This window comes from Pseudochaenichthys georgianus, chromosome 17 (assembly GCF_902827115.2).
Source record: "Pseudochaenichthys georgianus chromosome 17, fPseGeo1.2, whole genome shotgun sequence".
In the NCBI taxonomy this organism is placed as follows: Eukaryota; Metazoa; Chordata; class Actinopteri; order Perciformes; family Channichthyidae; genus Pseudochaenichthys; species Pseudochaenichthys georgianus.
The window spans coordinates 39,449,645-39,472,144 of record NC_047519.1 but is presented as its reverse complement, the minus strand read 5'-3'; the positions used below and the strand labels follow the sequence as shown (position 1 = coordinate 39,472,144).

At 40.9% G+C, this 22,500-nt stretch overlaps 6 non-coding genes across 6 annotated transcripts; all 6 read right to left on the bottom strand.

The window, feature by feature from the left end:
- Positions 1–17,400: 17,400 nt before the first annotated feature.
- trnay-gua (transfer RNA tyrosine (anticodon GUA)) lies at positions 17,401–17,488 on the bottom strand. The gene is given in 2 exon segments: positions 17,401–17,436; positions 17,452–17,488. It is a non-coding gene; the product is annotated as a tRNA-Tyr (tRNA).
- A 663-nt stretch (positions 17,489–18,151) lies between these two features.
- On the bottom strand, positions 18,152–18,239 carry trnay-gua (transfer RNA tyrosine (anticodon GUA)). The gene is given in 2 exon segments: positions 18,152–18,187; positions 18,203–18,239. It is a non-coding gene; the product is annotated as a tRNA-Tyr (tRNA).
- A 234-nt stretch (positions 18,240–18,473) lies between these two features.
- Positions 18,474–18,561, bottom strand: trnay-gua (transfer RNA tyrosine (anticodon GUA)). Its single transcript is given in 2 exon segments — positions 18,474–18,509; positions 18,525–18,561. It is a non-coding gene; the product is annotated as a tRNA-Tyr (tRNA).
- A 438-nt stretch (positions 18,562–18,999) lies between these two features.
- trnay-gua (transfer RNA tyrosine (anticodon GUA)) lies at positions 19,000–19,087 on the bottom strand. The gene is given in 2 exon segments: positions 19,000–19,035; positions 19,051–19,087. It is a non-coding gene; the product is annotated as a tRNA-Tyr (tRNA).
- A 406-nt stretch (positions 19,088–19,493) lies between these two features.
- On the bottom strand, positions 19,494–19,581 carry trnay-gua (transfer RNA tyrosine (anticodon GUA)). The gene is given in 2 exon segments: positions 19,494–19,529; positions 19,545–19,581. It is a non-coding gene; the product is annotated as a tRNA-Tyr (tRNA).
- A 365-nt stretch (positions 19,582–19,946) lies between these two features.
- trnay-gua (transfer RNA tyrosine (anticodon GUA)) lies at positions 19,947–20,034 on the bottom strand. The gene is given in 2 exon segments: positions 19,947–19,982; positions 19,998–20,034. It is a non-coding gene; the product is annotated as a tRNA-Tyr (tRNA).
- Positions 20,035–22,500: the final 2,466 nt, after the last annotated feature.

Here is a 22,500-nt window from a genome sequence, read left to right as displayed (position 1 = left end):
ATGGTGGGTTCTTCCTGACATGTGAACTGCACTCAGTGACTGGCATGCTTTTGCAGTGTGGTGAATTTAGTTTCTCTGACTGGGTGGTCATGAAGTGAGTTGTGTCTGGAAGCATGAAGACGTTTTTCCAGACAGCAATTTCTGTTTTATTACACAAGTTGTTTTTATTTTAGAATGAGTGTGTGTGAATAAGGAGGGGATATTTAAGGACGGATATTTGATGAAGTTTGGTAATAAATATAACTTTAATTGAATTATTCTGCACAAAAAATCTTGATTTTGATGATACGATTATTTCGGTTCTATTTCCTCCAGAAATAAATAATATAATAATATGTATAAATACATTGAATGCAGTTCAAACATCGGATGTGTATCACATGTATGTACTCCGGGGGAAAATCATCTCCCAAATAATCAGTTTTTTGACATGCCACTTCATATCCAAATTAATTCCTCATATATATCTAAAGATAAGATAAGATAAGATCAGGGCCGCCCCTCCCTACAGGCCGATCATGCAGACTGCGTGGAGCCTCACCTCGAGGAGGGGGCCTCAACTGAGCCTCAACCCTCAACCTATGCGCTTATGCGACGCAATTAGTGTGGCGCGGCACGGTTTCGCTGCTGCGAGGCTCCACTAGCACCCGTCCCCCCGTCCCCCGTCCCCCCCCAAAACAGAGGGCCTCATCATATAACTTTGCGTGGGGCCTCAAGTTGGCCAGGGACGGCCCTGGATAAGATGTATGTAAAGCAGACGGCCACATCTTACATGCATGTGTTTTAGATGAGAAGAGTGAAATCAAGAAAGATAGACATAAGCGTATTTTTTTTGTAATGCTCTTTAAAAACTTAGATTAGCAGAAAAAAAGTGAACAAGCTTTTATATAGCTTTGGGGTGAATTTCTGCATATTTTTAGTTTTTTAAACTTCATCATGTAGTTTGACTATATGTGAAAAAATGAGTGAGTGAAGGAAAGGATGTGAAGCTGAAGCATTTCCAAACAAGTCTCTGTAGAAAGGGGTTTGTAGTGCTGTACATACAACTACATTAAAATAACTGAAGTATATAGATGTATATATAGTAAATAGAGTATTGCCCTAAATCAAATTTTCTTCACGTGCGTTGAATCGAATTGCTGTTTTTTAGACGTAGCAGTGCTGTAAGTTCCCGCCGACGTAGCAGTGCTGTAAGTTCAGCGCCTGTAAGTTCCCATGGTGGCCAGGAGAGGAAGACCACGCAACAACACAGCTGACATGAGGCTTATCTTCCTCTCCATAAACAATCCATTGTCTTTGAATCCAAATCAAACCACATCATGTAACTATCACTGTTTTGGTGCCTGGTGAAACTAATTGTGTTGCAGTGTGAGCTATAAGGATTTGCCAGCAACATGAATAACAACAGATAAACATCTCGTTTACCTGTCAACAAAGCCTGAGCGATGACGTGGGCTGAGATTTTACAAGCTTCTGGTAGATTACATCACTGTGTATCTTCATACTGTTGGCAAAAAAGGCATGTAATTATTCATGCGATCCATCTCATCTGTCAAACTTGTTTCAGTTTAAACATATAATTATCCTTACAAAGAATAAAAGATGGTAAATGGTTGCTTCCCTGTAAAGTTGACCTTTCAATGTCTTCATAGTTAGTTTTCTCAGTCAAAGGTGCTGTGGTTCTTAAACCAGTGGCGAGCCGTCAGGGCCCTCTAGTTTTACCAAAATAACTTGATTTAATTGTATTTAAAATAATATTTCCAAAGAAATAAATCCTTCGAATCTGCCTATTCAGTTTCTGTTGGAATGTGAAGGGTTAAATGAAAGAAGCTCGTCTCTGCGAGTTACTGTGAAGAGAGGAGCTGATTGGACGTCCAGCTGTGAATTCACAGAGGGCCAACTATAGTAACAAGAGAGTAATGTCAAATGACAGTACAATTGACCAATCATATCTTCCCTCTAAATGGGTGTTATTATCGCGGACTTTCAAGTTCCGCCCGCTGTGAAACTTTTCTTGTTTCCATAGCGTTAACTCGCCTTCAAAATAAAAGCATGCCAAATTACACTTAAGACATACAACTGTAACGAAAGTAACAAACACAATGCAATATCATTTTCAATTTCAAAGAACACAAATAGGGTTATGTACAGGTGTTGTTTTGTGTGGTAGAGGGTCGCTTTCATTGATGCGTTTTGCACCCCGGGCCATTGTTTTGATATTCCGCTGAAGTATACGCTGTGACGTAATAACGCGAGGGAAGGGGTGGGGGTCAGAGGGCCTAGGTATAAAAGGCAAGGCAAGGCAAGGCAATTCAAGGTGCTTTACAAAAATGAAAGACATTCAGATAAAGGCATTTAAAAACAGTAAAAGATAATAAAAGAAACATTAAAAGAAAAATTAAAGACATGAAGAAAATGGCATTTAAAATCAGTCATTCAAAAGAAAAGCTAATAAAATAAACATTAAAAGATAAAAGTTACAGTGCACGGCTCGCCACTGCTTAAACTGAACGACTGAAGGAAGCTAGACGTTGCAATGAGAGGTTTTTAAACAAAAAACAAATGGCAGTGTTCAGAAAAGCTACGTCTATGTCACATTCAGAGACATGTTGCTCGTATTTCTGTTCAAAATTAACACTTACTATTAAAAATACTGTTTTCTTGTAATGTTAAACTTTGATCTTAAATTATTATTTTTTTAAAAAGGTTAGATAAAAACAGAAGTTGTGCAGTTAACTTTTTTTTTATGTGTGTGAAATTGTGAGAGAATATTCAGGGAGGACTGAAATTAAATGAGAGCATTCACACACAAAGAAAAGCCACAGCCCACATGAGACCTAAACCACGTCCGTGTGTATCATCAGACCCTCTTCATATGATCACAAATCATATGTACCCCCCTCAGATCTCAGGTGCCTGCATGCTGTCTGTCTGCAGCCACTTCTCATCATGTCTGGGGATATATGATGAAAAGCATTCAGGGGTAATTTGCAGCTTAATTATTTACCAACACCTACACTTTTTTAAATGATAGGGGGTTCATTTTCAGCACATCAGTGTGTGTGGTTCGGGAGAAGAAACACATTTCTATAACTTTGACGGGTCAATTATTTTTACAATCATTTAATTGGAACTGTTTCAATCTACTGGCGACATCTTTGAGGATGAAGAGACTGAGAGCATACAAAACAACACCGTATGATACTGCTTTATTGTCAGGTGACGTATTAAATTGTTCTTGCATTACAGCATTTGCCTCATCAACAAGGACACGTATTAAGACACTAGGAAGCAGACATTCAACATCACATTAGATACATAGCAAATACATTCTGGTCCCTATCGTATTGTTTCTCAATCAAAAAGCTTACTAGCCAAAAGGTATCCTCATGGATTATTAAATAATAATGGACATTGTTGGTAGAGTCCATGAGTCCATGTTGCAGGTATGCCGTTGTCAGCCTGACAGCAGTGTGTTGGCACAGTTCGAGTCGCAGTAGCTGGATGCCAGGGCTACAGAGTCATGTCTTTGGCATCAGGACGGCAGCAAACAGCTGGATGACGGTGGCACCAACCTGCCCGGACACTTCCCCTCACCTCGGGCTGAACAACAACAACCCAGGGCACACACACACACACACACACACACACACACATACCATGTATACATCACTTCAGGGGACATTACATTGACTTACATGCATTTCCTAGAGACTTATCCTAACCTTAACCATAACCAACACATGCCTAACCCTAACCAAGTCTTCACCCTAAAATTAATGATCCCCCTCATGGGGACCTCCAATTTGTCCCCATAAGGGAGGCCAGTCCCCACACGTGACTATGTAAACAGATGTAGGTCCCCACAAGTATAGTAATGCTAGTCCACACACACACACACACACACACACACACACACACATATATATATAAAATCCTGAAGGAACGTTTAAAAAAACGGAAAAGAAATAAAACAGATGTGAGGTAATCTAGAAATACGTCACTGAGGGCGAGTGTCAGCTAACTGCAGCAGATGTATATCAAATATTTCCAGCACTGACACATTACATTACATGTTACTTGTTAGACGCTTTTATCAAATCAAATCAAATTGTATTTGTAGAGCACATTTAAAAACGATTTTGGTCGAGCCAAAGTACTGCACATGTAATTTAAACACATAAAAACACATTACATCACAACAGATAAATACAACACATGGAACAGTCAGGAGTCGTAACCCCACCTCTAACTAGAAGGCCAGAGAGAAGTAGTGTGTCTTCAGTGTGGATTTAAAATTATTATCCAAAGCGACTTCCATACCCAACACTGTGGGCAATCCCCACAGGAGAAATGTGGGGTGAAGTGTCTTAAGGACACAACGACATGCTGACTGCAGCGGGGTTTGAACCTGTGCTCCCCTGATCCCAACACCAACGCAGAACCCACTGCACCACACGCCTCCCTGACTTGTTTCTGTTAATAATTCTACAACGCTTCCACTCCAGAATTGCAGTCGTTGACTTCGACAACAAATGAATGACGAAAGTGTAACAGCAAGACAGACAGTATGTATGAATCTAGATTAAATGGAAAGCAAAGAGGTTTGTCACACCAATGGGAAAATAAAGTCTACATTTGTATTTGTGTCGAGGTAGGTCTTACATCATGCGGCTGTAACATGAGATAAATGTCAAATGTTTGCTATTTGGCTGTATAAATAAACGTTGAGTGAGTGTAACCAAACAATGCTCAGATCATGCTGTCCAACAGACAATGTTTCAACAAGCAGCAATGTAGCAGTGTTGGACTTGCAATGCAACCGTCCACAAGATAGCAAATCTGTGCCCGATGTTCCCAATGAAAGATACTTTTCGCCACAGCATCGGCTAAATGTCTACAATGTAAGACTTCAACTGGAACCTTCTCTGAAAACAGATATGTGTTTGAGTCACTGTGTTTGTCTAACAAATTCCTTGGTTAAAGAATATGAAAACCTTCTTCTTTGAACAGGAGTTGAACCAGCACTAATGCCTCCACATTAAATACACTGTGTGTCTTTCTGTACGTGTACCCAGAATGACGGGGAAAGACAGACATCTTCAGATCAAACATCCCCTCCTTCCTTCCTCCTCCTGTCTCAGAGGGACGAGACTCCATCTGGTCTCTTCTGGCAGACCAAGGAAGCCAGAACCAAAAATAACACACTTCTGCTGAGTGTTTAGGTCGCTGAGCAGTGGTTGAGCAGGTTGTGTAGTTTCTGTCAGTTCATACATTGGAAAGGATGCGAAGGTTTTAACTGGCTTTTCCTCTGGGGAGCATGAATGTATCCAACATGGTTATATCAGATGCTGAGATGTTTCTAGTGGTCGATCTGGTGTGTGTGTGTGTGTGTGTGTGTGTGTGTGTGTGTGTGTGTGTGTGTGTGTGTGTGTGTGTGTGTGTGTGTGTGTGTGTGTGTGTGTGTGTGTGTGTGTGTGTGTGTGTGTGTGTGTGTGTGTGTGTGTGTGTGTGTGTGTGTGTGTGTGTGTGTGTGTGTGTGTGTGTGTGTGTGTGTGTGTGTGTGTGTGTGACGCTTTAGGCTGACCATTCCAGACATTCGCTGTGAGCAGGATTTGAACCTGAAATGTAATAGTTTGTCGCATGTGTAGACGAAAAGCAACATGGTAAAGGATACTTTGTTTAAACAGGTTGCTGATCAAATCTATCTCAGAACTTCCCGTGCAAAATACCCCGAAGGTAACAAAGAAACACTCTTCGTACGGTATTGAAAGGCTCATTTTCTGTGGAACACATGAAAGACAGAATGTACACAGCAAATACCAAAGTGTTGAAATCCCAGAGTACTGGTGACCAGAGTAGAAATGTTTACACTTTGGAGTAGAATGGACACAAAGTACACTTCTCAGAGTGCACCAGAACCTCTCTTTGGTGTTGTTTCTTTGTGTGGTGTTGGTGTTGACTTGTGTAGTGTTTATTCTGGGATGATGGACTCCCTCAGAGTATATCTTTGCGTTGAGTCTGTCTGGTCCGCATCGATCTTATGCTGCGTTCACACCGGACGCGATGCGATGTTTGGGGACGGCGCGATTACATGTAAAGTCATGCATCAGCTAAAGATGACCATGGAGAACATTTTCTCTCTCAAAGTGTTGAATAATCAGCTCTGCACAGTGACACTCAAAGACTTCTTTTTATTTTATTTTGTATTTATTTATTCTACTAAAATCATACAAAAACAAAAACGTATCATTCATACACACAAATGAACAAAATGAGTAGAAGCGGGAGGGCTGAAGCATAGCGTATGGGGAGTAGCCCTCCCGTGCATCATCATTAGCATCAATATAATAATGGCATTTATTTCGTCAAAAACGTATAGAAATTAAGGAGTTCAAAGAAATAAAGAAAACTAATGAAAACAGGAACAAAAAATAAAAGTTAGGGCAAGAAAAAAGTAAATGCATATATAAGTAATACTGGGAATATGCAATACTTGTTAAAGACTGACTAAGAGTACATTTGAACTCTGAGGGTTCTAGGTTTACACTGCACGTGTTGGAGAGCACTCAAACAGTGTCAACAAAGTACCAGTTATTGAGTATATTTTGACTCCCAACGTGTTCAAATCTAACTCTTTATTTGGAGTTTATATTTTAGTCTTTTGACCAAACTCTTGGACCTATTATATACACCCCGAAACTGGTGTTAAATGTACTCTTATAGAGCACAATGTACACTGTGGTTTTTAATTTGATGACAACGCATGGGTAAAACATGAAATGTGAACAACACAGGAGAAATATTTGGAAAAAGGCGACTGATTAATGCTACGAGCTTGACAGCTAACAGGAAATGAGGTGCAATAAACTCAGTATTGGAGCTGTTTCTTTGCTAATATGTGATGGAGACACAAGCAGTTTTCACCTGCTCATAGTGTGTATCCTAAACTAGACACGCCACAGAGCCACAGATTACAGGTAACACATTCAAGGAGAAAGAAAAAAAATGTGTGTAGAAATATTCAGATTCTCTTTTAGATGTATGTAAAAAAAGGTCAGAGATGGGTCAGTGGCGCAAACATGGACATCACATTTTCTGATTTCTTATCCGATGCATTTTTTGATTGTCCAATAGAGAGAAGGGTCCCTGAAGGCAAGGCAAGGCAAGGCAAGGCAAGTTTATTTATATAGCACCTGTCAAAACAAGGCAATTCAAAGTGCTTTACAAAAAACGAAAGACATTAAGAAAATGGCATTTAAAATCAGTCATTAAAAGAAAAGATAATAAAATAAACATTAAAAGAAAAAATACATGGATAAAAGTTACAGTGCAGTCTAAGATGTGAATAGTTCAATTAAAAGCAGCGGCAAAAAGAAAAGTCTTCAGCCTGGATTTAAAAGTAGTAAGAGTTGCAGCGGACCTGCAGGTTTCTGGGGGTTTGTTCCAGATATTTGGAGCATAATAACTGAACGCTGCTTCTCCATGTTTAGTTCTGACTCTGGGGACAGAAAGCTGACCAGTCCCTGAAGACCTGAGAGATCTGGATGGTTCATAGTTTAGCAGGAGGTCAGTAATGTATTTTGGGCCTAAACCATTCAGTGCTTTATAAACCAGCAGCAGTATTTTGAAATCTATTCTTTGACACACAGGAAGCCAGTGTAAAGACTTCAGAACAGGAGTGATGTGATCCACTTTCTTAGTGTCAGTGAGGACTCGAGCAGCGGCGTTCTGAATCAGCTGCAGCTTTCTAATAGATTTTTTAGTGAGACCTGTGAAGACACCTTTGCAGTAGTCCAGTCTACTGAAGATAAAGGCATGGACAAGTTTTTCCAAATCCTGCTGTGACATTAGTTTTTAATCCTAAATATATTCTTTAGGTGATAGTAGGCTGATTTAGTAACTGTGTTAATGTGACTGTTGAAACTCAGGTCAGAGTCCATGACTACACCTAGATTTCAGGCTTTATCTGTTGTTTTGAACATTGCAGACTGAAGCTCAGCGCTAAGTTTTATACATTCTGCCTTGGCTCCAAAAACCATTACCTCAGTTTTATCTTTGTTTAATTGGAGAAAGTTCTGACACATCCAGTCATTGATTTGTTCAATGCACTTACTCAGTGTTTGAATTGGAGCATGGTGAAATTGTTACGTAGATTTGTGTGTCATCCGCATAGCTATGATAACTTATTTTGTTGTTCTTCATTATCTGAGCCAGTGGTAGCATGTAGATGTTAAAGAGAAGAGGCCCCAAGATGGAGCCTTGAGGAACCCCACATGTCATATTTGTCAACTCAGATGTGTATTTACCGATAGAAACAAAGTTGTTTCTGTCCTTTAAGTAGGATTCAAACCAATTTAGAACTGTTTCCGAAAGTCCCACCCAGTTGTCCAGTCGGTCTAGTAATATGCTGTGGTCAACAGTGTCAAATGCAGCACTGAGATCTAATAATACTAACACTGAAGTTCTGCCACTGTCTGTGTTTAAGTGGATGTTGTTAAAGACCTTTACAAGAGCAGTCTCAGTGCTGTGGTTTGGACGAAAGCCTGACTGGAACACATCAAAACAGTTATTTAAATGCAAGAAATTACTCAACTGTTGAAAAACAACTTTTTCAATGATTTTACCTAGAAATGGCAGGTTTGATATGAGCCTGTAATTGTTCATTACTGAAGCATCTATATTATTCTTTTTTAAGAGCGGTTTAATGACTGCAGTTTTCAGGGCCTGTGGAAAAATACCTGAGTGAAGAGACTTGTTTACTATATGAAGTAGATCTGAGGCCATGCAGGGCAAACACATCTTTGAAAAATCCTGTTGGAATAATATCAAGGCAGCAGGAGGAGGACTTCAGAAGTTGTATAATGTCCTCTAGGTTTTTATCATTAATCTGATGGAATTGTGTCATGGTGCTTGACTTGATGTTAAGTGGACACAGGGACAACACATGTGCTGTACCTGATGCAGAGGCACTGACTGCTTGTCTGATTTTCTGAATTTTGTCAGTGAAAAAGGCAAAATCATTGCATGCCCTGAAGGGTTTAATCATGTGACTCAAACGTTGATCCGTGTTTGGTATCATTGAACTCCCTCAGAAGCCGAATGCAAATTGGAAACGTGTTCATTGCCGCAGAAAACGTCTCTCCACACATCTGTTTAACAGCTGAGCATCGCCTCTCAGCAGCCTCTGAGCTGTCTTTAGTAGTGTGTCACTGGAACATTCATAAAGTAATATCTTTGCAGGAGTTGTGTCTGTTTAGCAGAAAAGCAGGTCGGCTGGTGAGCTGAACCCTCGGAGGTGAATCGTCTCTGGAAATGTTGTTCATGTCAAACTTGAGCCTTGGAATTCTGGGAAACGCATTTAGCGCTACTCCCACAGTAACAGAGTGCATTTCGGAGTTTGAGAGTCTATTCCTGCAGTCAGTCGCCGACTCCCTTCTGCTCAAGGGAGACCGTCATTTCCCCTGTAATCACATTAAGCGCAGAATCTCCCAGAATATTAGCTCCAATGGAGAGGAATGTTGTCTATATTTCTGTTTGTCTTCGATTATATTTCCTCCAAACCAAAAACAGTGAGCTTCTCAAAGCGTGCTGTGGGATCTCTGCGGCTGCACATACAGATGTTTATCCCATCAACTAAACACTGATATAAGGTTTCATGGGCGGGAGAGGGAGGACACGTCTCCAGCAGAGAAGTGAACTGTTGTTCATGAGCTGTACGCTTCTTGTTTCATTCTTAAGACGTCCAATATATACAGAACGATATCTTAAAAGAGTAAAGGGTTAGTTTAAAAGTTAGGAGCAATCTTTTGAACGTCATCATCATGTTTCAAAAGTACATTGATAGCTGAGTTGTATGTATTTAACATCTTCTCAACGTAAGATTTAGTGTTAAATAGAGAAGCAGACTTTGAGCTGAGGTAGTGTAGTATTAAGGAAGTGATGCTCCCCAGTTAGGGTTAGGGTTAGGGTTAGGGTTAGACAATGTTAAACTGTACAGACAAACTGTCTATAGTGGGAAGTATTATTGAGTCCTCCAGATTAAAAAGCAAAATAAATTGTATTTAATTGTATCTGCTCTTGATCTAATTATTTAACAGACTTTGATTCGCTCAAAAAGAGTGGTCAGAAAATATTTGTTAACATGGAAATTAGTTAGCAGTTGAGCATTTTAGGGCTAACAGTTTTAATGACTTTTTGGTGGGAATAGAGATCTTAATGCTTTGTTCTTCAACATAAATACGTTAGTAAACATCCCACTCGAAAGGTCAAAGAAAGGGTGGTTGCTAACAAGTGGCCAAAGGAGACAAAACATCATCACGATGAACATTAGCCACCTTTAGCTTAGCGGTGGTGAAGTGACGCCCCCTGAGGTAGTTTGTTGATAGCATAACATTAAAGGTGGGGTAGGTACGTTTCAGAAACCGGCTCGAGATACACTTTTTGTTATATTCCATGAAATGCTCTTAACATCCCGATAGCAATGAATATCTTAAGTGCTTTGACAACAAATCCATAACAAAATGTCATCTGTAGAAGCCGTAATACTGTAAAAAGTACAACCTATCGGATTGGATGGCCTACCTGCCTGTCAGCCTTCCATCGGGGCACACACTTATCTCGTGCCCTCATTGGTCATGTGCGCGTTCGTGTGTGTTGGAGGAGGGGCTCTGTGAGGAAGAGGCAGATTTTCTCCGGTTGTGTATTTTCAAATTCTAGCGATCTCGAGCCGCGTTCTCAAACTTACCCACCCCACCTTTAACTTTTTAAAGGCGATTGCATTTTGGCTTAAACTATTATGAAACTGGTGTTAATATGCAGATAATATTCTGCTGAGCAAAACCTGTAAGTATCATAAACGTGTGTTTGCCACGGAGCTGATTTCCCTCAATATTTAAAAAATCTTCAGGGTTTGCCCACAAAAAAACGCTATCACAGCACCAGTCTTTTGTTGGCATCTGATTCCTTCTACCTGATGAAACAAGTTGACCGTGGTGATCATTGAATCAGTAAATAACAAGTAGATGATTTTTTTCTCAGTGCAAAACCGGTTTGCTTCTATCTGGAAATGACTGCTTCTGCTGGGTTTGAATTAAACAAGGTGGAGCATGGAGACTTCTTATTAGATCACTGGAGAGACAACATTCCTGTGACTGTGCAGGATTTTCCCCCAGAACTCAGACTCTGACAGAAATACAGTTTATTTGGGCTGTAACATGACTAACAAATGAAAACAAATGACTTAGTCCCAAGTAGATGTTTTATACTCCTACAAACTTTAACTTCCATGCTTCTACGTAACTTCAGGTGCTGATTGAAGGAAAGTAAGACGTGATGTTTTGGAAATGCACATTGCGTGGCACACAGTCTGTCTGGGACTTAATCCATATTTGCAAAGAGAGTGTTTTTTCCACATGTCACTCCCATATAATTACAGCGCTAAGTGCTTCAGAGGGAGACAAGGAGGAGATCTGGGTGGTCTCCTCGCTTCCTCACTCACTGCAGCACATCGACCTGTGATTCACCGTCATTCCTCCACTGCAAACGACCAGGATGTGAGCGAGGAGCAGACTCAACGTCTCCATGTTTGAATATCTATCTATTGGATCATCATTCTTTCATTATTTTAACTGTGGGATGATTATTACCTTTTTAACCCTCCTGTTGTCTTCGTGCCCCCTTACTTTGGTGTTCGCCGTCAAATCTGACCGGTCCTGTTTTAACTGCTATTACATTAACACAAACACTATTAATCATCACCACATTTAATTTAACACCCTTTCAAACTGTACATATTGTATCAGAGTACTGGTACACATGAAGAACTGCAGTACATATACAAAGAACAGACACTTAACATGTACTGCGTGTGCCAGGTGTGATCCATGTGGGGGGAGGGGCACATAAGAGCGGGAAATGTATCAAAGTGTTCTCTGTGTGTGTGTGTGTGTGTGTGTGTGTGTGTGTGTGTGTGTGTGTGTGTGTGTGTGTGTGTGTGTGTGTGTGTGTGTGTGTGTGTGTGGTGTGTGTGTGTGTGTGTGTGTGTGTGTGTGTGTGTGTGTGTGTGTGTGTGTGTGTGTGTGTGTGTGTGTGTGTGTGTGTGTGTGTGTGTGTGTGTGTGTGTGTGTGTGTGTGTGTGTGTGTGTGTGTGTGTGTGTGTGTGTGTGTGTGTGGTGTGTGTGTGTGTGTGTGTGTGTGTGTGTGTGTGTGTGTGTGTTTTATCTGATCCGGATGGTTACTAATTCCTTTTCTTTATGACCGGGAACACCATGGTGTTACAAAGTTGACTAACTCATCCAAAATGCAATGAAAGTATGATCAGCCATTGTATATGTTCAAATCTCTGCTGTGAAGGATATCATAAAGCCTGAATGCAATCGAACATAAAACAAAAAAGTTATGATTGATGAAAGTAGTAAATCGGTCAGATTTGACCCGAAGACAACAGGAGGGTTAATATATATTTTTAGTATCATCACCGTTTGCCCCGTTGAGTCTTTCCTCGAAAGGTCTTGCTTAAATGCAACTACTGCTGTGCATTCTGTCTTTAAACCTCTACAGTAGTTATAGAATATCAATCAAACTGCAGACTTCTCAGATCACTACTAATCAATTCATTATCAAAGTTGTAAAAAACGCAAACACAACTTTGTGAGCAGGGGCGGTGGGTAACGAAGGCTAGAGGAGGCGAAGTATTCCCCAAATAATTGGTCCATATTCTATTGTGCAGTACATACAAAGACGAACGGCAGGTGATGCAATTTCACGTTTCAATTCCAAATATCAGTAATATAAGACCATGGTTTCATAATGAACTTCTATCATTAGTGATAATAACACGTAAGAACGTATCACTACCAGCGCGCTAACTTTGCTTTGAGTTGTCAAAAGCAGCAGACGGAGGCTCGTAGAAACTGTCTCAGCTAGTGCTGCGTACCGGCAAGCCGAACCGGTACTGGACTTGTAAAAAGTTTCGGTTCAAGTCCGGTTAAAACCGGAAGGTCGGGAACCGGTACTTGGACTCGCAAAAAAACTAGCACTTACGTATATTCTGGTGTCTGTGGTTATATAAACATTCCCTGATGAACGTTATTCAGCGTCAATAAATGAGTGCTAATCCCAGTGTGCCCAGTGTACAACATCACATGTCATTTCACCTTCGATTCACGGTTTGAAAACGTAGCCTTTCGCCACATGCTAATGCTAACCGGAAGTGAAGAATTTTCAGAATAAAAGTATTAAGTTAATAGTGTGAACTTCCAGTTTTTTCAGAATAAAACTGATTTAAATTAAATAGTGTATTTAATTCAAAATTACGCCATATCAACATTGATTTTAATTTCTAACAGTATCTATGTACATCACTATGTGTGTAGTATACTGTATAATGTACACATGTAGAGTTGTAGAAAATACATGGTGCACAGACAGTACAGTACACTCACAGTGTAGCCTATACTGTATAGTAGGTGTGTAACAGTGTAATGCGTATAGTCTACTCTACACTCTACCTTCCAGCACCGTTTTAGGGATTTAGGCTCAGTCAGCTCAGGGACTGTTTGGTTACTTTAGTTTGGTAAATTAAATACATGTTTGAGTTTTTACATGTGTACTTTGTAGAGAAATGTAGACACAAGTTGGAAGGGAGCGCAATAAACCTGATGAGTTTGAATTTGAGTTGATTATGAGTTTATTTTCAATTGATAATTAGCTCACAATAAGTTAACTTTAGTTACTCACACAACTTGACACAAGCCATGGGTTCCGGACTCAAGTCCAGAGGTTCAGGTTCAGGTCCGGACTTATTAGTCCGGACCTGAACCTGAACCTCTGGACTTGAGTCCGGACCTGAACCTGAATGTGAGTCCAGGTACGCATTTTGCGTGTTGATTTAACGTTGCTCGATACAAACCGCGCTGGTTAAGAAAAAACTTTTCTGACAAGTTTCATCTATTTCTGTAAGCTTGTAAGTTATAGTCTCTTGCACACAAATGAAATGCTGTTATAGACATAATATTAATAATAGATGTATTTTGTTAGCGCTGTTACAGGTGCTCAAACACGCTTTACAGATATAGTGAAAAGAAAAGAACAACAAATAAATATAACGTTAAAGTCAAATAATACAAAAACAATCATCATTAAAAGCCAGATTGAAGAGGTGAGATGTTTGAAGGTGGTGAGGTTGGTGCAGTCTCTGATGGGTTGGGGGAGTGAGTTCCAGAGGGAGGGGGCAGCGACAGAGAAGGCTCTGTCCCCCCAGGGCCGGTGATTGGTGCGGGTGGGGATGGATAGGAGGTTGGCTTCTGATGAGCGGAGGCAGCGGGAAGGGGTGTGGTGGTGCAGCAGGTCTGTGAGGTAGGGGGGGGGGGGGGCTGGTTGTTGAGGGCTTTGTGAGTAATCAGGAGGACTTTGAAGTGGATTCTTTGATGGACGGGGAGCCAGTGGAGGTTCTGGAGGACGGGAGTGATGTGGTCTCGGGGGCGGGTGTGGGTGAGGAGGCGGCCGGCAGCAGAGTTCTGGGTATGTTGGAGTTTATTGAGGAGGTTGGATGGTATGCCGTAGAGCAGTGGTCGCCAACCAAGCACGGCTCTGTGTGTGTGTGGCGATAGCGCATTCAGTGTGATAGAGAGAGAGGGAGAGAAAGAGGGAGAGAGGGAGGGAGAGAGAGGGACCGGTGCTAGCGGGGACCGTGATGTTAGCATCTGGTTAGCTAGCTGCACTAACGGACATAAGGAGCTGTTTCCACAACAAGCTGGAGGAGAGTCCTCCCCGGTCAGACTGAGGGGCTCAGGTGAGCTAAAGGACTCTGAGTGTTTAGAACGGTTTTGTCACAAATTATTCAAAAGATTATTTCCGCGGCACACCTTCATATGATCACTATAGTTATACAAACAATAAGAGAATAAATGAAAAACAGGTATGAAATACTAAATGGCAGTAAAACAAGAATACAGTTTAAAATGGGAGTGGTTTGTAAAATATCCATAAAGAAAAAGAAAACCTGTTTACAGTTCTGTTTCATCTGGGTGCTGAGAGAGGTATCCGTAGATCTCTCATGATGCTCTCAAAGTGCACCAGATTGATGCTTTCAACCGGACCCCCCTCGAGGAGGTGAGGACCCCCCTAGAGGAGGTGAGGTGATTATGGAGCCTTCATTGTAACAGTAATTCAGATGCAATTAGCTTATAAAAGGCCTCACATTGGAAGCACTGTCTGGGCCGTCTTTTCACTCAATTCTGCAATAGGTAGATCTCGCCTTTCACCGATAGGCCGAGGTCGGGGATCTTGGGCTTAAAAAGGTTGGTGACCACTGCCGTAGAGGATGCTACTGCAGTAGTCGAGTCGTGATGTGATGAATGACATGACGTCCTTTGTGGTGTTAACAATGACAAATATTATCCTTCCTTATCCTGAGCCTCCCCCACCGCCTATGTTTTCAGGTTTAAATCACTGCAATCTATAGTTAAACTGAAGTGAAATATTGGTTGGGTTTGCAGACAAAAGACCCATAAGTCATAACTACAATTCTATAGAAACATTCTTACAAAAGTTAACGCATCTTAATGTCTTTAAACCTGCAAATGATCAAGAGACATGTGTTGCTCAGTTCAGGCACATGTGATGGTGACACATGCAATTAATTTGCGATTTTACAAGCTTATCAGGTTTGGGATATGTTTACGATGGACTGAGAAGTTTCCTCACTTATTCACCAAAATGGGTCACCGATGAGATGAGAACTCAATGTCAGCTTCATCCTGCTGCACAAACAGACATTAAAACAGTTTCACAGCAGAGACACGTCCTCTTCCTGCTGCTCGCCAACAGTTGCTTGCTGTTACACAACAATAGGAAATAACACTTTGTCAATCATCATATAAGCCAAATAAACAATTCCACGCACTGTCAGGACAATGATTCCCTTGTTGAGTTCGTCAAGTCAGTGAAGCCAAGAACTGTCACACAAAATTAACTTCACGCAAATCTTTCAGCCCCTGTTTCCTGTTGTGCCACTTTTCTGTCAACCGCAATCATTTATGGCCCTGGACTTTTTACTGCATGTCCAGTGAATGATCCGGGGATTTAGGTTCTGTGTCACTCATTATTAAGTGGCTTGGAAAAGAGCATCAGCTTAATTCCTCACATGTAAAATGCAAAATGTTGGCCTGGCTGCTGAGCTGTAGCTGCCCAGATGCTTTAGCCTGGAGCCATATTGACTCCTGCCTGACTAGCGGTCAACATAGCCCCGGGCGATCTTCACGCCATGCACAGAGACATCAGTCAACAAAGTCAGGCACGCGTCTGATTGGACGAGACCAGGGCCAAAAAACTCAGATGAAGCCCCCGAGGACCCACAAGGCCATGTTGTAGTACCTCACTAGTTCTTTCAATAACCCTATCAGCTGCTGTTTCTGAATACTGATTTCATATCGACTTTCTTTTCAAATCCACAGCTGCAGCGCTTTCTGTGACACTTTGGTTTTATCATATTTAAAAATGATGTAGACAATTCATTAAATAGACTACATTTATATCGATTTGTGCACTATTTGCAACCACTTAAAGTGTTTTACAACAAGCATTCAAACACTAATTGAAGCAATAGATCAAGAAGATAAAGTTGCTAAGACTCAAAAGAGTCCATGGGAAGTTGAGGTTCTATGAATTAAAAACAAGTATTGCAATCACTAACAGAAAATATCTGAAACCTCAACATCTTAGTCTCAGAAAACACTTCTTAAGAACTCTAATCGTACTCATTTAAATACACTATTATAACAACATTAGGCGCATTCACACTGCGGTACTTTTCCCACAAAGGTTCATGCGAACCTAGTTCATGAACTAAGTTCAGATCACGTTCACACCGGACTAAGTCCCTGGGGGTGGATTAGGCAAATGAAGCCGCTGACGTCTCTTCTTCTTCTTCTGCTTTGGGTTTACTGGCAGGCCGCAAACCACTTCACGGCGTATACTGCCGCCCGGAGTCCCCGACCGGAAGTCCCCGGAGTTGGGGACTGGCTTCAGTAGAAGCTGCTGGGAGTCCCAGCAGCTTCTACTGAAGCCTTCCGAGTAAATCGCCAGAACGCCGACACCTCCTCATCTCCACCGCTCCCATGTTTTATTTTGTGTTGCCATAAGTTAGTCTCTCTGCGTTTCTGCGCTGGGCTAATGCTAATAATGCTAATGCGAGGATAATAAAAAGGCGGCTTCACAAAACTTTTTGGGAGTTTTACGGGGCGGGTAAAAAGGTTTGCATGAACTAATTCTAGTACCGGCTCTTTTTGGTGTGAACGCGATCATGAACTAAGTTCGCATTTACCTTTGTGGGAGAAGTACCGCAGTGTGAATGCGCCTATTGTGAAGCCTGATTGACGCAAGTGTTTTAGGACGATTTCCTTCGAGCCGGAGTTGAACCAGCGACCTAAGGATTTCAGCGTTACGCCCCTACAGTCCTCCGCTCTACCAACTGAGCTATCGAAGGGTTTATGATATAAGAACATTGAACGAAACGAATGCCAAAGACTCACATGGCCCCAGGGGCTCACAAGGTTGTAGTACTTTATTGTTATTTCAATAACCCGGTCAGCTGCTTTTCTGAACACTTAATGTTGTAAAACATCGATGAGTTAAGTACATGCATTAATCCAATAATGACAAAAATAATTACACAGACAGAAGATGAAGAAGAAGCTCTGCTATCGACCACTCTAGCTTTTAGAGCCAGTCGCCCTAATTATACATCATGACTCAGATTTGAAAGAGATGGGTTTTGCACATTCGTAAACAAATGACGAAAGGGAAAAACAGGATGAGACAACAGTGCAGTAACAACAACTTTAAAGTCAAAAAAGTCAAAGTCAACATTATTGTCAATCTGCAGTTTGTGTGTACAGACAGAGAGATGGAAATACTGTTTCCCACCATCCCAAATATAAAAACAAATGTATATAGAATATAAAAATATGTGTGCAAATATGCATATATACACAGCCAACGATTTGTTTTCATGTGCACATGACGATCCACTTGATTTAAATGTACTTGTGTAATGATGTAGAGAAGCCTAACTGATACCACGATGGTAATTATTTGTTTGATTTTGACCTCGTTCTTTTGAGATTTCCCTATAAGCTCAAAACTCTCCTCCTTCGAGCCGGAGTTGAAGCAGCGACCTAAGGATGTCAGCTTTGCTCCCCTACAGTCCTCCGCTCTACCAACTGAGCTATCGAAGGGGCTGAAAGTCTTGAGTATAGAAGAATATAAAATTGACATTGCCCTGTCTTTATGTGTCCTTAATACACAAATCACTGAAATGGAAAAACAGGAACAAACACAAATGTGCAGTAACTTCTCCCCTCCATTGAATTGACCTACTATTATAAAGTAGTGAAGCTTGACCAGTGACGGAAATGCTTATCTCTATTTCCCCACTTGACGAATAACGTCTATGCAACCACAAAACACCTTCCTTCGAGCCGGAGTTGAACCAGCGACCTAAGGATGTCAGCTTTGCTCCTCTACAGTCCTCCGCTCTACCAACTGAGCTATCGAAGGGACGGTATTGATCAGAGAAATAAACAATGAGGCCCCCGGGGACCCACAAGGCCATGTTGTAGTACCTCTATAGTTATTTCAATAATCCTATTAGCTGCTGGTTCTCAATACTGATTTCATATTGATTTGTTTCAATCCACAGCGGCAGCCCTTGATGACTGTAACAGTTTAATTTAGGTATAAAACAAGTTAAATCGGCTGGATTTATGAATCTAATTTTTACACTTTAAGCTCTTTTACATCCCAGTTCAACATTCACCACTACATTTCCAATGAATACGACTATGCAGACGTTGAGTAGGTTGACTGCTAGTGGTGGAAAGTCTTGCATTTCAGCATAATGATGTTGTAAAGATTGAATGACACTATGATGGTTCTGTTACGTTTTCGTTAACATGATTGAGTAAGCATGATTTCCCCATGACCTCAAAAGTGTCCTCCTTCGAGCCGGAGTTGAACCAGCGACCTAAGGATATCAGCTTTGCTCCTCTACAGTCCTCCGCTCTACCAACTGAGCTATCGAAGGGACGGTATTGATCAGAGAATACACAATGAGGCCGCCGGGGACCCACGGGGCTGCCGTAGTTCTTTCAATGGATCACTGTAACAGTTTGGTTGAAAACTATTTATTTAGGCTTGGTTTATTAAAACTCTTTTACATCCCAGTTGAACATTCACCACTATTTATCCACTACATTTCCAATGAATATTATGAAGAAGTTGAGTAGGTTGACCGACACAAGTGATGGAAAGCCTGATGTCCCCATGACCTCAAAACTCTCCTCCTTCGAGCACATTCACAAAACAATGACTACATAAACAGGACAATAATTGTGTTACGCTTGACTGACACTAGGACATTCTTTGAAAGATTGCCAACATGAGTATCTGACCTTGATTTCCCCACTTGACGAATAACCTCAAAAGTGTCCTCCTTCGAGCCGGAGTTGAACCAGCGACCTAAGGATGTCAGCTTTGCTCCTCTACAGTCCTCCGCTCTACCAACTGAGCTATCGAAGGGACGGTGGTTGAGAGGATAAACAATGAGGCCCCCGGGGACCCACAGGGATCGCTTTAGTGCCACACTTGTTCTTTCAATAACCCTAAAACCTGGTGGACTAAAACCACCAGACTCAGGGACAGTTTCATCCCACGGGCCATAAGACTTATGGAAGAACATCAATAACATTCATCTGTTTGAAACTTATATCAACATTCCAATTACTTGTATATAGACTATACTGCACTATTTCTACTATATTCTATTTCATTTTATTTATAATGTATACATCTCAGTTCAACAATAACCACTATTTATCCACTACTGTGAAGAAGTTGAGTAGGTTGAATGTCACCATGATTTCCCCTTAACTTCAAAAGTGTCCTCCTTCGAGCCGGAGTTGAACCAGCGACCTAAGGATGTCAGCGCTGCTCTTCTACAGTCCTCCGCTCTACCAACTGAGCTATCGAAGGGGCACAGGTTCTTACATGTTGAACTCAAATACCTGTACTTTCTACTTCTCACATTTTGAACTCAAATACCTGTACTTTCTACTTCTTACATGTTGAACTCAAATACCTGAACTTTCTACTTCTTACATGTCCCAAACAGGCTGGTTCCTTTAGTTTGAATGTGTGTTTGGTGAGTATCTGTACTTCTCCTTGAGTAAAGGATGTGTGCACTTTACCTTCTCTGGGTAAATATGAGATGACAGCAACATTGAAACAAGGCAGATCAATTCCTAAATGTAGCTGTGTCTAGTTTTCATTGTGTGTTAACAGACAATACATTCCTCTCTCCACCACAAACTGACACGCCTGCTTGTCCAGTAGTAATGATGCAATGCTTCGCTGACACCCAGGAAGTGCTCTGTAAGGTGGATGCTGGCCAATTTGAGTGCATCAGCGTGATTTATCTTCCCTCATAAAAGCCATCCCCATGCAGGCTGTGACTAATAATCACCCAGTGCTGAGAGACGGTGTTGGGTTAAATCAGGTAGCTGGTGCAATGCTGTGACAGTAGACCTGGGACAGTTTCATATTGAAATGTACCAGACTTTTTAGATAAGATTCAAGAGCTGGTGAATAAAAACGTTTCTAATGTAGGCGTATAGTATCCTATGGTTAAATATAGGATACAATATTGTATATAGAATAATATGAATACCGTCCTGTAGTATTTTTGACATTTTATTTGAATTATCCAACATATTTTACATTGTTTTGTCTGTATTGTATATATTTGATATACATTTTTTCATTTTATGTCTAATTGTTAATTCTCTTTTCCACTTTTTAAAGTATTGTAATTTAGTGTCTGAACTCACTTCTGCTTCTGGACCTATCTATATATCTATATTGTTTTAGGAGGAAGTTGTATTTATTTTATGTTGTGTATTCTACAGATATTCTATTTATTTGCATATTTCTACAGTTGATATGTATATACTCACTGTTTTTTAATTAGTTTTATTATAGTCAATATTGTATATCTCTAATCCAATCTAATAATATTATATTCAAGATTCAAAGGATGTATTGTCATTTGCACATCAGCTACAGTGTAGAAATGGCAATGAAAACCCGAGCTCCTCCAACAATGCAACATCCAACACAGTCTCACGGCATTTCGTGTTAAAGTCACTAAATTAATCTATTGATTCGTGTCCACCAACACGATTTCCCCCTTTTTTTCGTGTCACACAGAACGATTTTAAAAGCAATGTAAATAATAACAATTTAGAAGGAAAAAAAGGTGACAAAAAATACAGATTTCAGTATTCTGAGGCTCTGAGGCATTTCTTTTCCTCGCAGACGGCAAAAAAACTCGGACATTGTACAATTTAAAATAAAAGGGATAGGGTTAGGCTTACGGCCCGTCCACACATTCACTTTGAATGGGGTGACGTCACTTTTCGCCGAACTGCATTGTGGGAAGCGAAGCGGAGCTTTTCTGGCGTGGCTCGCTGCAAAAGTTGAGCAATGTTCAACTTTTGAAGCCTCGGCAGAAGCAATCGAATCACATGCCAGTACAAGCTCTAGCCAATCAAACCGCTGCTTGTGTGTCATGGGCGGGAGATTCATGTGATTGGTTGTTGGCCCGCCGGCAAGCTTCAACGCACGCCGCTGTGTGGACGGGCCGTTAGGGTAAGATATTGAGTCAGAAAATGTTTTATGAACCACACAGCTTCCGGTATTCCAAGACCCGACCGGACGAAAAGACGTGATGCCGGCACGAAACATACTACCAATAGAAATACGTTGCTTTTAAAATCGTTCTGTGTGACACGAAAAAAATGGGAAAACCATGTTGGTGAACACGAATCAATAGATTAAATACATTTCGTGACTATTACACGAAATGCCGTGAGACTGGGTTGGTATAAGACATAAACGATAATACAAAATTAAATAAAAAACAAGAAGTCTTCATACATATCATATAATAAATTATATAAATAGAAAGGAAATGTGAGGAAAGAACTGCATTTGGACGTGTTCTAACCATTTAAAAAAAATTATATTATATTTTAATGTGCAATGTAAAGAAACAAAATAATTTCCCATTTCGGGCTCGATTAAGTGTATCTAGTCTAATCTAATCCAATATCTACATAAATTAAGGGATATATAAGGGAAGAACTGAATCTGAAAATGGAACAACTTTATTGGCAGATAAAGAGAGATACAGCTCGCTCTGTTGTTCTGTATTCACGTCCTTCGCCCTGTGTGTTGCAGCGTGTTCCTGCAAATCCACCGTGTCTTGACTTGACTTGACTTGACTTCCCCTCTGAATGAATCCGGGCCCAGCTGTTGACTAATAGTCCACATTCACCGCTAAGAAAACACCATGTCACCACTCCCTGTGTCCAAAGTGTGGGTGGTGGGAGCAGGGATGGGCTGTCTGAGTAAAGAGGGTGGGGGTGGGGTGTCGAGCAG